This window comes from Lycorma delicatula, chromosome 7 (genome assembly GCF_047948215.1).
Source record: "Lycorma delicatula isolate Av1 chromosome 7, ASM4794821v1, whole genome shotgun sequence".
NCBI classification, from domain to species: Eukaryota; Metazoa; Arthropoda; class Insecta; order Hemiptera; family Fulgoridae; genus Lycorma; species Lycorma delicatula.
In genome coordinates, this window is record NC_134461.1 from 82,525,622 (window position 1) to 82,538,570 (window position 12,949).

General features: G+C 32.3%; 1 protein-coding gene across 2 annotated transcripts in view; it reads right to left on the reverse strand.

Annotated features, from left to right (window-relative positions):
- The window catches only part of LOC142327754 (lisH domain-containing protein ARMC9-like), a 33,879-nt gene extending 31,612 nt beyond the window's left edge, over positions 1 to 2,267 (reverse strand). The window contains exon 1 of one of the 2 annotated variants that reach the window (XM_075371061.1): positions 2,113 to 2,267. The gene's annotated coding sequence lies outside the window, so the exon portion shown is untranslated. Of the gene's footprint in view, positions 1 to 1,685; positions 1,794 to 2,112 lie in introns of those variants that run through there. The other variant, XM_075371062.1, reaches the window with a different exon arrangement.
- Between the last annotated feature and the right edge of the window lie 10,682 nt (positions 2,268 to 12,949).

Here is a 12,949-nt window from a genome sequence, read left to right on the forward strand (position 1 = left end):
GGTGATGGACAGGTAATATACTGTGTGGGGAGCTTGTGGTCATGTATTAGGTGGTGAGAAGATGATTATTTATGAGGAGATTATTTATGTAAGGAGTAACCTCTCATACTGCTAGAGGATGTACCCTATTTTCTAAATATACTTTTACAGGAGAAAAAAATATGTAACATACTAATACTTTGAATATATTTTTAACATACTCCTTAATAGTAGTTAAATCACTCATTAATACTACCTAATGTAAACAGAAAGAAAAGACTCTAAATGAGTCTTACGGAATGAGGGAAAAAGCATTGTAAAAAAAAAAACAAATGACAGCATTCTAATAACTTTAAAAAGTTTAAACATTTAGACATCTTATCTGATCATCTAAGCACCTAGAATACTTTCAATACTGCATGCTAGTTTAAAATTTATACCACAATTATGCACCAAACACATTATTTAAAGAGTGTGAACAATTGTAGAATGATTTGTCAAATTTTGATCACAATTCATTTTATTGAAAACATAATTAAGTAGATATTTTTTTACTGAAACAGTTAAATAATTTTTGCAATACTGAGATTTTAAAAATGTTCTATTTTGGAACAGTATATTCACATTTAGCTTATGGAAGCAAGATTTGGAAGGTGCTGCTGATGCACATATTGAAAGGTTACTTATTCTACAAAAAAATGCACAAGGGTAAGTTTTAGTTTAAATTGTTTAGTTTTAATTGTTATATGGGAAATCTGTGAATAAAAACTATTCACCTTGTATTCTTTATATATTTGCAAAGTAATTCAGGGCATAAAAATTAAAGGGAAATATACTTATAACAATGAAATACATAACTGTAATACTAGAAGAAGGAATGACATTCATATGGATCAGTTTGCTCACAAATCTAGAATTGAAAAGCAGTAAATTTAAAAAGGCCCTAAAAGAATATTTAATTCATAAAAATGGAATTAATAAGTATTTTGAGAGAGGGCAGGTATTGTAATTAAACATTCACTGTTTTTTCTGATCCTGATTATGAAAGTAAAGTCATGCAGTAACTTATGCTTGACAACAATGTAACTACATAAGTTAAGGTCAAATAAAAAAATATTATTGTTTAAGTATTTATTGTATTGGTGTGTGTGTGTGTGTGTGTGTGTGTGTGTGTGTGTGTGTGTGTGTGTGTGTGTGTGTTTGTTATGGTATTTTTTTGTATTGTATTTAGTGAACCATGTTAAGGTATTGTGTAAAATTAATATAGTAATTTTTGTTTGTTTGCTGAAGTCTAATAATGTCTGACAAAATTGTAAGATTTTATTATGGTCAATAAATTAATTATGAATGAAAATGAAGTGACAAATGATAATGGAATAATTTTATTGAATTGAGGAAATGCAGAGATGCTAATAAATGAGGGTGAGATTTTAAACATCAGAAATTATTGATGCTCCTCAACGTACAGAATTAACACTTTATGAATGAGCATAACAAAAATTGACTGTTATTATTTTATGGCATAAAATGTTAATATATTTTTATGTATAACTTTTAAGTCATACTTTGAAAGACAGCCCAAAGTAGACATATAGAACTTATATTGTTAAAGTGTATAACAGAACTTGCTCCAAATAAAAGATTTTAAAACTAGATTAACAAAAATAATAACGTATAATAACATAACAACGTATGGCATTGTATACCTTTTTTTATATATTATATCATTATGTTTTGTAATTTGGAGTTTATATAAATTTTCATATATCAAAGAACGGTTTGCTTTCAACAAGTTCAAACAACTATTGTGTCAATGTCGGTACTGCGCCGACAAGGCACAGTACCGACATTGACACGATAACGGCAGGCTTGATTTCACATTTATCGACACGGCTCAGTACCGACATCGACAAGAGTATTTTCACATTACAAATTTTAAATAAGTTGGTGTCCACCGGTTTCAGTGATTTTTGCCTTGTTTTACTGCTCAATTTTTTTTTTTGTTTTTTAATAAATGTTTCTTTTAAAATGAGTAAATTTAATAAGACTATAATTATTTGCTGTAACAATTTTTTATCGGAGTATTCTATTTCTATTATCATCATTAAACTTAACCCAACAAGGAGAGCTTACCTTTCTACAAGGTCAACGTTAAAATATCTGTCGTGCTTGCAACCGAAAACGGAGACATTAGCGCGAGTGTGAAAACTATTGATTTAATTGAAAACTGTAACGATCACTGGAATAGTTCGCTATGTGTAAAAACAGCCATTATCGTCCCTGAAACGACAATAAAATTAAATAAATAAATATCTACTGACTAGTAAGATACAATAATTACTACTTGTAAAATTTCCAAATCGCATCTCAACTGAAGTACAGCTATCTCACATTTTAGAAGTTTCAAAATGAAGCGTATTAATAAATCTAAATAATAAGGTAATTAACAATTAAAAAAAAAATAATAAATTACGACAAAAATTGGTTAAATATTAAAAATAATTATAATTTCTGATTAAAATCTTTAAAAAGTAATGTTTAAACATAATTACTACTTTAGTTACATTTTACGACGACAGATAGCCAACAAGTATTAATAAACTGTACTGCTAATAGCCAGGACAAACATCATACTCAGTACTTTATTTGTATTAATGTTTGGAAGTAACAATTTATTTTCTTTAGCAGATTTTTTTTATATTCGCTTGTTTATTCTGCAAAACAGGCGAATATAAAAAAAATAATACAAAATATAAAAAATATTAACTGTTTTCTTGAATAGTTTTGTTTCTAATTAATATTAAATTTAATATGTAATTATTTGCTAAAGATTACTTTAGAAAATAACTAAATTCTATCTTATATTACAAACATTTCTTTCTTCAAAATGCTCTTTAACAATTGTTGTTCTGATTTTTATTTCCTTTTTATTCTTACAATCTTCTGTTCACAAGCTTTCTAAATATCTTCACAGTTTTACTAGTTAATTTATAACTTCTTTGATACAGATATCATCTTACATCCTTGCATTTTAAAAATAATTCACCATTCTGTTATTGCATTTTGATTAAACAACACATCCTGGCCTGTAAACCATAAATGCAACAATCAATAGGTACACTCATAAACAATGGACAACTTCCAACACACATTTAGTCAAGAAAGCTTGACTAAATGTGTGTTCTATTTTTTTTTTTTTTTAATATCCTGTATTTCATCTGTATTATTCTGTTATCATCCGAGTATAACCTGTATTTCTGTATTTTCACCAATTCATCATCTACAAATCTTCCTGTTTATTTTTCTTCCTTTAATGCTAATTTCTTCATCCTTTACAAGAATAACGTTTAATAACATTTTTAATATACATATTGAAGAAATCATAAATTACCATTTAATTAGATAAAATTATAGCCAGGAATAACCAAGGCAAAATAAAAATTAAATTTTACATGAACCTGTTTTTCCCAATCATTTTAAGACTGTTATTTATTGGCTAGCTTATTTCATCTTTTACCATATCGTAACTTTTTGTTACTTTTCTTTTATTAGTAATTAAATAACAAAACCTTTTGTTATTTTTACTAACGTCAAATTTTGAGATTTTTTTATAATCAATTATTTGATTTATTTAATGCTGTTCACAATTTTTTTTCTGTTAGGTATTAATATTTTATTCATTACATCCTTCCCAGTAACATATACATAATTTTTTCTGTGCTGCTTTGTTCCATTGTGTCCTTTCTATGGGCAGTGTCTGCATGAGCTGTTTTAATGGTATTTGGAATTTGCAATGGTCATTAGCCATTAATAGACACCATGAGTGTATAGGGAAATTGGTTCCAGTGTTGTTTAATCTAAAGAGTCTACAGGAATCAATTTATTAAAGCATTTTATCCTTACTGAACACTCTTCAATCTTCATGCTGTTCCAACATGACATATTCCTGGTCCTGCAGAAATGTTAATTTGTTGCACAGTGATGCAGTTCATCAAATTACCCTGGAACTGAACTAAAGAAAAGAAAGGAAAAAGAAATTGGGCATTACACACAGCATGTTATTTTTCTTAATTGCTGTTTTAGCAATATATTTCAATTGTTTTGTTTTTAGAGAAAATTATATGGTTGATAAGTAATTAAAAGCGGAGATTTTTTTTTTAAATATGTGCATTTGTAACTGCATTTATCAGTGGGATAACTATAAAAATTATTAATAGTTGTTTGAACTTGTTGAAAGCAAACAGTTCTTTGATATATGAAAATTTATATAAACTCCAAATTGCAAAACATAATGATACAATATATAATAAAAGGTATACAATGCCATACGTTGTTGTGTTATTATACGTTATTATTTTTGTTAATCTAGTTTTAAAATCTTTTATTTGGAGCAAGTTCTGTTATACACTTTAACAATATAAGTTCTATATGTCTACTTTGGGCTGTCTTTCAAAGTATGACTTAAAAGTTATACATAAAAATATATTAACATTTTATGCCATAAAATAATAACAGTCAATTTTTGTTATGCTCATTCATAAAGTGTTAATTCTTGACATTGAGGAGCATCAATAATTTCTGATGTTTAAAATCTCACCCTCATTTATTAGCATCTCTGCATTTCCTCAATTAAATAAAATTATTCCATTATCATTTGTCACTTCATTTTCATTCATAATTAATTTATTGACCATAATAAAATCTTACAATTTTGTCAGACATTATTAGACTTACAGCAAACAAACAAAAATTACTATATTATGTTTACACAATACCTTAACATGGTTCACAATAAATACAATACAAAAAAATACCATAACAAACACACACATACACATACACACACACACACACACACACACATATATATATATATATATATACACACACACCAATACAATAAATACTAAAACAATCTAAACAATAATATTTTTTTATTTGATCTTAACTTATGTAGTTACATTGTTGTCAAGCATAAGTTACTGCATGACTTTACTTTCATAATCAGGATCAGAAAAAACAGTGAATGTTTAATCACAATACCTGCCCTCTTTCAAAATACTTATTAATTCCATTTTTATGAATTAAATATTCTTTTAGGGCCTTTTTGGCTGATAAAAAGGATGATAAAATTATGCAAAATTTTGCATGATTTTGTATGTAAATTCAATAAATATATAAATTTAAAAAAAAACAGGCAGTAATTTTATTTGTAATCGTAATCACGTTTTGGGGGAAGGTTATGCGATTTTCCAGTGTTTTGCTCCTCTTTTCCTTAAATATTATTCTTTGGAGCTCGTATGGTTGTGATGTAAATAAAACTCAGTGGGTCTGGATCCGGGTTTCGGACCCGGGATGTCCGATGAAAGGCCGAAGCACCGCCACATCCATCATTAACTACGCATCAGAGAAATCTATCTAATGAGCTACTCAAACAAAGTAGTATTTTCAGTAAGGTAAAAAAGCTATATCACAGAATTTGAAATAACATTTTTCAATAATCCCGCTTAAGGTATTTTATATACTCTCTCTCTCTCTCTCTCTCTCTATATATATATATATATATATATATATATATATATATGTATATATATCCATTCTAAAATATCGGGTGGGGCTGTGTCGGGGCGCACGGCCGTTGGCCGTCTGTAACGGTTGGGGCGCAAGGACTATAACGTTTCACGTTAACGTGAAACGTTACAGACCTTGGCTGAAGTTCCTACAAGTAGCACATAAACGAAATGCCGCTAAATTTCTTCGGGGAATTTAATCTGAAGAGGAATGTTGCGAGCTATCGCCCGCTTTAAATTTCTGTCGAACCAAAGTCGATCACAAACGCTGCAAGATAGACCAAAAAGGATTGTTCACAAATACCGTTTTGAAGCATTTGTCCGCTGCACGCCAATGGTCCGCATCGCATCAATTCGACTGATGTTGATATCCATCAGTCCGAGGACGTCTTCGACAGATGTATGGGTTATCTTCACCCGATATGTCTATTAGTTCGGGTACAGCGGCGGTAGAGGTGCTCGCACCGTCGGCGTCGTTCACTGAGCGCGCCGTGGTAGCTTTTCGACGCTCCTGAAACAACCTCGCTCGCTCGGCATCGGACAATGGGATACGTGTGTGTGGTCCATAATCTCTCCTTTCCAACGATATGCTTAATTTATATTTCCGGCCGGCTTTTGCGTGGGCTGAGGCTGACATATTGGATTTTTATACTTTTTACTTGTTTATTTTAATGTTTTATACATAAATATTGTCCAAAATACGCTTATTATTACTTAAATCGATCTATCTCGACAAACTCTAAACACAAACACACGAATCAGTGCGCTATCACGCAGTGATTCATGCGTGAATGTGTAGCTCACGTCCTTGTCGTGAGCTACACTGAATGGAAGTGAGCAAGAGCGTCTGTTTTGGCCGATTTGCGCTGTGCCCCCTTCCCGCTAGTGACGCAAACTCAAAGTCGTATCGGCGAGCTGACCATGTAAATTATAAAATGACACCTCATTTCCGTCTCTGGGACTAATAGTTAGGGAGTTATTAAGGCAGGATGATATAGAACTTTTCGAAACGCTACAAATTTCTGTTCTGGTACCCATATGTTTCAGCGTGATTTTAGAGACGTTTTTCGTAAAAAAATGTGTTTATCCACATATTTCGCGATCGAACTACTTACTTTATTATTTTTTGTATTGTTATTGATAGTATCACCTACAGAGGCAAATTTTTTTTTATAGGAAACTGGATAATTATTATTATCTGTATTACCCAGTTTAATTTTTATTTTAAATTAAGTCTATGTTTACTATTTCAAGACGTTGTTCATCATATTTGTCCACCGCACACGCAACTTTTATTTTGTAATACAACTTCAAGCAGTTCCAGATTACGGTTTTGCATCAATCGGACGTGCAGTTTCTTTAGGTGATCTTAATTGCAAAAGTTATATTATTTTAATTGTATAAATTAAAATGACAATCAATAGTACTGATCTACGAAAACAACCTAAAAAAATGATTGGTATTAATTGTAGTAGGCGATCTACCGCTGTAGTTATTTAGTTCATAGATGGCGCCACTGAAACGCTAATTGAAATAAGAAAATAAATTAACAAATAAAATTTATTCATTTTTATTTTTTCTGCGCTCGCTAGTCAAGGTTAGCGAGCGTAGATTAAGTTTGGTTAGATTATATTTATAATTTTATTTATTTTCTTATTTCAATATAGCATTTCATTGGCACCATCTAGGAACTAAGTAACTAACTACAGCGATGGATTGCCTACTTACTTCATTAATAATAAATGATTTTTAGGATATGTAATTATTTAAAAGAATTTGTGCAAAGCAAACTTAATACTGTAAATATGGGAGGTTTTTAATGCAATGCAGGAAATGACTGCAACCATGTGTGCTGTATCAATGCGTACTATACAAAATTTTTGTCGTGAAAGAAGTGAAAATGCATCAGCCCAAGGTGAATTAGGCAAATATTCTTTTGAATCTAGTCGAAAAAAGTTCCTTATACAAACTAGGTAACTGATTTGGACTATTTTAATAAAGATATAGTGCGTCGTTCCATTCTAGAATTTTTGATAGAGGAGTGTATCTGATGTGCAGTAAACTTAGACATTTAAAAAAAAAAATTTACTGAGAATTTGTGTTCCACGAGGAGTATTGTAAGAAAGTTAGGGTTCCACCTTTATAAGTGTAATGACGGCAGAAAAGTTTTGATGGAGAGATCTGACATTGTTCTTGTTCAGGTAATATGTTTAAGGAAAATGCACGAAATTAGACAAAATAATTTACCAAATTGAAACGTGGGTAAATCAGAACCATTCCAGGAAATACATCTGGTAGAATTCAACAAGTAGTGGTGGCCTTAAGATTCTAGTTGGAAAAGGATTCCATTTAATTATACGTCAGCGCTGGTTCTATGAACTTGATTTTATAAAAGACTGTGCTCTCATTTTTCAGTCGAAGCATATGCAGGACTCCCATCAAGAAATGAACGGTGATGTAATCTGAGAATGGTTTGTAAACTTGTTACAAACAAGACTGTGTTATGATGGATAATGCCATCACAATAACTATTGTAATATAGCTAATAATATTGCAAATATTTTGCTAATAAATATATAAGATGAGTTGGAGAAACATTGGCTTGTAGAATGAAAAAGAACAATTCAGTATTTTATGACCTTAATGTATTGTATACCTTAATGTAGGGGGAATGAGGAGAAACCTTAGGAAGTGGAAGGGGAAAGAGCGCCTTTCAAGAATCATTTCTTCTGGATTATAAAAATATTCCTGCCGCTGGTAAATTGGCCCAAACTATTAACCATCACAAGATAAGTCTGAAAAAAGGAAAAATATACAAGATTTATATAAGCCGTAGTGATATGTATGATTAACATATGTAAAAATGAAAAAAACCTTAAATATTAATCCATTTTAATTATTAGTATTGTTCTATGCAATAGCTAAGTATGTTACTGAAGAAAGAATCATAACTTTTCTACAAACACCCACTTGTAACTCTAACTGCAATTGAATTGATCAACATCTGGCCACTTTGTTCAGTCCTATTGATTTTTTCAATAAGAGTGTTCTATGTGCATTCCAATGATGAAAATGTTTAATTCACAACCTGAAGGAATCCTTAACATGTATCTCACTATGCAATTTATGATGGCAGTATAAAAATCTTTCTTTCATAAGTAGCTAGAGAGGTAAGTTCCTAATAATACAAGTGCATTTATATTGAAATTAGCGATAAAATTCAGAGAGACAGGATCTGTTAACAAGGAACAAAAAAATTTGTGGCAGTGTTAAATTTGAAATCATTTGCTTAACTCATCAAAAGTTAATAAGCTATTTGTTAGCTATGCTATGTAAATATTAAAAATATTGGATTTTGCATGCTTAACATCTTTGTATGTTTCATGAAATGTTACTGCTTCAGTAGAAGATAAGCTTGTAATGAATTATTTATGTGAACCAAAGGAAAAATTACTGAGTTTATTTTTCTTTGGCTGCATATTAATATAGAATGATATTACAGTATTTTAATGCAGTTTATTACACTTTTGGAGAAAGACAAATGAAATTGCTGTTATGTTATCATTTATTTACAATTTAAATAAAATCAACTCAATGAGGTGGAGTGGGATGGAGCCTTTTAAAATAAGTTCCTGAGTTCAAATCCTGGTCAGGCTTGAAATTTTTCACCCGTACAAAATTTCTGTACTGTATTCCTGAGTAAAAGCTTGAATAAATCTTATCTGATGAAAAACAAATAAAAATTCATTTTATTTATGATATAAAATAATTGTTTTTCCATTATTATAAGCATTTTCTTATTCAGCTAATCAAAATGAATGTACAAGTTTTTTTAACTTCTAAAGTTATCATTGCTGACTGAAATAGCAATTACTGGGAAAGAAGTTTTAATGTAAATGGAAAATCATTGATCTGAAATTGTCCAAATCTGATAAGAAAATGAGGAAACATTAATTTTTACATAATTGTATAACAGTGCACATTTTTAGAATATTTTTTGCTCGTTTCTCATGGGCATAATGTTAAGTTAAAAAATAGTAAAAAAGGAACTTTTATTAAGCTTCTCATTAGATTTTTTTAAGAAAAATATGGGTTACACATTGTAGTTGTATACATTATCAGAAAAGTAATTGGGGGGAAAAAATAAGACTGCTCTGAATTATTTTGTTATCATGAATAATATTGAAGAAGTTATTAATATTCAAACTAATTGGCAAAGATATAATGCAACTGGTATAGAAAATAGTATAAATATGTTTTTTTACTAAAAATAGCATATTACATAATAATATCTACTAGAAACTAACAATTAAAACAATGACCAATTGAAAATATCTTTACAGAATAATTGCATTTTCACTAGTGAAAATCAAGTCTAGACCTAGAGTAATAAAACTCCTGGAAATCAATAAGTTTATTTTAAATAGAAGGTATTTTAAATTCAAGGTAATTTACCAAATATAATATTATGTAGGAGAAAGAAAAAAGAAAAGAAAAATGAATACCAGACAGCAGGAAACAATAAAAAAAACAAGGAGATAAGAAGAGAACAATATTTAATATAAATAACTGTACCATGAAAAAGATTATGGGAAAAATGTTTTAATCATTAAATAATAAAAGAAATATCAGGTTTTTAATAAAAAATGGATTAATTATATTTAATAATACAATAATAATAAAATACAGAAAAATACACTTAATCCCCAAATTAAAATAATTTACATAATTGTGAAAAACAAACTGATAAATGAATCAATTTAATAATCATAATAATAATTAAAAAATAACCTAAAAATAATAATTTACAATAATAATAAAAATTTAATTTTTTGTTTTTGTTATATGGGCATAGACTTCTACAATCATTAGCCTTAATCACATCTTTAAAACAGTATATAAAATACCATTTGGCTCCTCATATGTAAGGGTGTAAAGGCTCCTTACATTTTACTTAAAAACACCAAAATACACAAGATATTAAACACAAACACTGAACACACTTACAGGGTGTAAAGGGCCCCGATATATTAAAATTAAAAATAAATAAAACACAAAAATATAAATGAAAAAGAATTGCTTCACAATAACAACTTTTCCTTTTTTGTCTTTCTTATTTTTTTTAAGCACCCCCGGGGCAACCGGAACCGCCGTTATGCAGCACATCAGTCGCCCTGGGATGCCGCGGCAGTTGACTATAGTCAATAATAATTATTATCATTGAATTATTACATGTTAAAATAAAATTGTATAAATAATATCTACTGACGAGAAATATACATTAATTGCTCATTAATGAGGTTGACGTCTTGGCGAGTGCTGTTGGGTTCTGCTACGCTCCGTGTTTTATTGTTATTACTGAAGTTTTTTATTATTATTTACGTTGTTAGTTTATTAGTTGTTTTTCGTTGTTCTGTTATGTTTGGTTAATTGTTTTGTTCGGGTTTTTAGTGATTTTACGTTAATTTAATCGTAGACTGGCTGGGTAGCCATATTGGCTATTTAGATTACCGTGTTGTTTTTGTTAATTGTATTAACAGTTTATTTTACGTATTTAATTATTTGTTTCGTAGCTTTAGGCGCTCATTTGAGCCTTTTTGTTTTTACTTTGGTGTTTTGTACGGTTAATATACGTTTATTAGTGTTTACTTGGTACATAGCTACGGTTGCTGCGGGGTACACTTACCCCGCAACAAGACTTTGTTTAGGTTTACGTTCGACGTGTACAGATTTTGCAAGTCGAACTCTAGTGTTTTTATTGACTTAGAAAAGTATTAATTAAAACAGCTGTTTGGTGTTAATTAATTAATTAAGTTAATTATTTTTGTTGTGGATTCGGTCTCATGGCTGATCAGGATCATCCTGGGGATACGACCACAACCAGGAAGGGGGTTTTTACCCTAATTAGAAGAAGGCAATCCCGTAGAACGAGGAGATCCCATATCGTCAGGGAGATACTCTCTGGCTATAGCAGTACCGAGAGCGCTGCAAGTTCCGATGATGGGACTTACCGGAGGTCAGTTGCAAAGCAGATGGAAACCAGGAGAAAGGAAAGTATGTTTGTGGAGGTATCGGTGCGCCATCAGCAACGTGCGGTCGCCTCCGTTATGGAGTTCAGCGTTGAGAGTGATGATTTCAGCGAATATGAAAGAGATTTTCCACTCTTGTCGGCAGCTTCTGCTGCCGAGGTGGTCGAGGCACGGTCGGCGGGGAAGTCCTTCAAGCCGAGGTTGAGGATCTCTTCTCCGGCTGTAGAAGAGCAAAAGAAGCCACGAGCCGAGGAAATCGAGAAGTTCGACCGGGAACGAGCTGGCTCGGTCCGGACGGAGGAAGTGGAGGAGTTGGACCTTCTGATGGTGGTAATCGGCGAGCAACTTTCCTATACCATATGGATGCTTTGTCTTGTTAGGTCAGGGACTTGAAATTTCAGGTGGGTCGTAATCCCAACACCGCTGTCGAAATTAAGCATTTTTGTAAGAGTCTGGGGCTCTTCGCGAAGAGGATCAGTGTGCTTCGCAATGTTTGGCAGGTGGCGCCTATGACGAATAGTGTGACTGAGTGTACACCTCCAGAGACAGCGTCTGTGGTTACACAGACACCAGTGATGTTGACGTCTGCGGCCACCCACGGAAGATAGTGATAAGGCTCGACTTGAAGTCCGGAAGGAACTTGACGATAGTGTGGATGATTGAGATCTACCCCGTCTGTTCCTCCAGCGGTGGTCAAAGGACGCGTTCACGTCAACCGAGGCGGTCGTTGATGTTAGTTGCCTGAAGGGGCTAGCATGGGTGATCGATTTGTCTAAGAGTTCGGAGTATTGGAGTCATTCGCATTTACTGGAAGAGACGCCTTGGGTGGGGCCGATGCCTCGTTCCGGCACACTACAGGTGGGTCAAGTGTTGGTGGGTAGCATCAGTTCTATGAACCTGGCTGGTGGGTCCGTAAAGGTCCGCGAGTATGCTTATGTGATGGCTGTGGATTCCACTGAAGGCGAGAAAAGACTGGTCTCTCGCCTGGTGGAATCGGTGAAGTTAGTCCTGGTTGAGGATCCCAAAGTTTGCTTTTGTGGACAATTTGGGAAGATAGATAGAGCTTTACCTTCACTGGGTAGCCGAATATTTGGCACGGAGATGTTCAAGTAAGCTCCAGATCTGTATGGACAAGTCGTCGCTGGGTGCTGATGGGAGTCGGGCTCCCAACTGCGATGATGGTTAAGGCGGCGGGTCGGTCGGTCGTATGCGGACCTTCTCCGCACAGTTAAGGACACTGTGTCACCGGCTGAGGCGGATATTCTTTCCGCATGCAGGGGTCAGGGAGAGGACCTTCATATAAGAATCCATGATACAGGTGACGCTTCTGCCAAGTTTCGGCAGCAGATAATGGATAAAGTTGAACGTGCG